Source organism: Octopus bimaculoides, chromosome 3, assembly GCF_001194135.2.
Source record: "Octopus bimaculoides isolate UCB-OBI-ISO-001 chromosome 3, ASM119413v2, whole genome shotgun sequence".
NCBI classification, from domain to species: domain Eukaryota; kingdom Metazoa; phylum Mollusca; class Cephalopoda; order Octopoda; family Octopodidae; genus Octopus; species Octopus bimaculoides.
Window position 1 is genome coordinate 54,504,186 of NC_068983.1, and position 3,405 is coordinate 54,507,590.

Genomic DNA, 3,405 nt, shown 5'->3' on the forward strand with positions numbered 1-3,405 from the left:
CGACTAAACCCCTCCTCCGAAATTACTGGCCTTGTGCCAAAGTTTGAAACTAATATTTATTTCTTTATTGCCGACAGGGAGCTAAGCATAGAGGGGACACACAAGGACAGACAAAGGGATTAAGTCGATTAAATCAACTCCAGTGCGTAACTGGTACTTATTTAATCAACCCCGAAAAGATAAAAGGCAAAGTCGACCTCGGCGGAATTTGAACTCAGAACGTAATCACAGACGAAATACCGCTAAGCATTTCGCCCGGCGCGCTAACGTTTCTGCCAGCTCGCCGCCTTTTGAAACTAATATTAACCTCGTCCTTCAACCGTTTTGATTTCAAATCTTGTTTGATTAATTGTTCATTTCGTCCTATTATCTTTCCACCTTTTGCGTCGTTATGATTCCATTCACATCCAAAATGCAGTTGCGTAGCCAGAGGGGTGAGAGTCCGACCCGGGCAACGCTTTTCTATGGGTGGCACTTTTGAGTCTGCTATATAATTTTATATAAGCTAATGGGGCCTGAGGTCCCGGAAAGCAGCAATCTCTAGCGACGCCACTGCTAAGATAGATTATAGGAATAAAAAATCTAAGCGAGTATCTCATTGGTACTTTATTTCATTGAGCCTGTAAAGACGACAGGCAAATTTGACTTCGGCAAGATTTGAACTCGGAATCAAAAGAATATGTACTGTCAGGTGCTTTTCTGATTTTCTTACGATCCTGCTACTCCATGCAGAGTCGATATAATTCTTCCTAATTTTTGTACAAGGCCAGCAATTCTAGGGGGAGGGAGTAAGTGGATTACATCGACCTCAGTGTCCAGCAGGTATATATTTGATCCACCCTGAACAAATGAAAGGCAAAGACGACTTCAGCAGAATTTTAACTCAGCACATAAAGGACTAGAAAAAATGCTGTAAAGCATTTTGTCCGACATGCTAATGATACTACCAGCTCGCCGCCTGTCTAGTCGATATAGTATGCAACGTATAGTAGTCATTACTTAAATGTCTTATTTCTTTACTACCCACAAGGGGCTACACACAGAGGGGACAAACAAGGACAGACAAAGGGATTAAGTCGATTACATCGACTCCAGTGCGTAACTAGTACTTATTTAATCGACCCCGAAAGGATGAAAGGCAAAGTCGACCTCGGTGGAATTTGAACTCAGAACGTAGCGGCAGACGAAATACCACTAGGCATTTCGCCCGGCACGCTAACGTTTCTGCCAGCTCGTCGCCTTATATTACTTAAATGTCTATATCACTTTCACCAACAAAAGCTTGGCTTGACCTGTATCTAAAAAAGAAATTAGAATTTTCATACGAAATTAACGGAAAGTAACGATTTGTAGATTAGGTTTTGTGCTGGCAGAATCATTAGCACATCAGACAAAATACTTAGCGACGTTTCTTTAGGTTCTGAGTTCAAATTCTGTCGAGGTCGATTTAACCTTTCGAGGTCGATAAAATGAAGAACCAATCAGTTACTTTAGCTGATGTAATTGAATTTGTCCCTTCCCCTCAAAAGTTCTCTTTCAACTCTGTCACGGACCTGGGGAGTGTTATGATCTCGGTTATTTTTACGCCACGGGAGCCGGATAATCAGTCTAATGAATTCTAGGGCACAAAATAAAGAAAAGAACTAACTGTAGTATGAAAAATAAGTAAGCCACGTTTCCTCTAACAGTAACATATGTGTTTTGAACCATTGAACCAAAGAGCTAATTATGAAAACCGTATTTATCCAGTTTAATTGTCATACACAACTTAATGTAGCTTCTCAAACCCTTTTGTACTAAGAGTTCGCAAATACACTCATTATTAATGTCACATGCCCTAAATAAGAGACCGTTTTGTTCTAATTAATATTAAAAATTACACAGATTTAGGGCATTATATCTTATAGACTCGTGATCTTTTATCAGCTACTTGTTAAGGGTTGTGTCGGATATGACTCATATTCTACAGTTTATCATCAGAAATATTGTCATATTGAAAGTTGCAGAAATGGTCTGTCAACGCCCCTAGTGTTCTCTGGATTTATCTGTTTATTTATTTACTCATTTATTTATTTTGCATACTAGATAAAAAGAGATTGTTAGCCATTAGCTCTGTTTCAAGCATGTGATCCCTTACGACCTTCCAACAGTGTGTGTGTGTGTGTGTGTGCGGAAGAATAGCATCGATTCGATTTCCTGTAGTTAGTGTAGTTTATTCCCGGTTATTCGAGCAGTATGAGGACTTGCGTTGTCCTTGAGGGCTTGTGTTGTCTTGCTGAAGAAGAGCTCACTTTCAGTTAACCAATGACAGATATTTTTACTGCACAACAGCATACATCTGCTCCAGCAGTTCCGAGTACAAGTTGTCATCGATGGTTCGATCATACGGAACAACCTCGTAGTAAAATTATCCTCTCATAATTCTACCAGACGCAGAGCATCACTTTGTGTTCGAAACGCCCATGTTTAGTGACAGGTCCTTTGCGAAACGGAAATCGAGCAACGGCTGCGGCAGCGGAAGAGCGCGATTGCCGAAGTCGACCGCGACGGCCGGAGGTGCTGGGCAGCCGGCGGACGCAGGAGAGGAAGGAAGGAAGACTGAGAGAGATGTGGAGGGTCGTGGAGCCGCTAAGCGTGCAGCACCGTCGACCGAGCGCACTAGTCGTCGGGCGGGCGCCGGCTGGATGAGAATTGCACGAAAGGATTGCGGGAAAATATCCCCCTCCGATTATTACTTCTTCCGATCCATCGCTCATTTCTTGCACTCGCGACGCTTCATCAATCAAGAAGAGGTAGAAGCTTCAAAGAAGGAGTTCATCGCCTCGAAGCACAAGAACTACTATCAGTGTAGAATCAAGTAACTGACAGAAAGATGGCTTCAGACGGTGCGACACGATGGCCTCTATTTCGAATGCTGGACTGCTTTGGATGAAACATGACGAATAAGGTACCAAAATATTGCAAAATTTTTGACTTACCACACTATATATGCTGAGACCCCCTTCAGTCATGATTGACCATGGGATTGCACCTAGAAAGTTACCCTCCCAGGCACAAGTCCGGGCAAGGTTGTTTATGGAAGATCAGCAGTCGCCCATGCATACCGGTTCCCTCTCTCTACGTCACGCCACCAGTGTTATCCAAGGGAAAGGCCAAGGCCGATACAGCTTGGCACCTGTGACGTCGCAACTCATTTCTACAGCCGAGTGAAGTGGAGCAACGTGAAATAAAGTGTCTTGCTCAAGAACACAACACGCAGCCCGGTCCGGGATTCAAACTCACAACCTCGCGATCGTAAGCTCGACGCTCTAACCACTTGAGCCAAGCACCTTCACACAATATATATGTGTGTGTGTGTGTGTGTGTATATATATATATATATATTTATATATATATATATATATA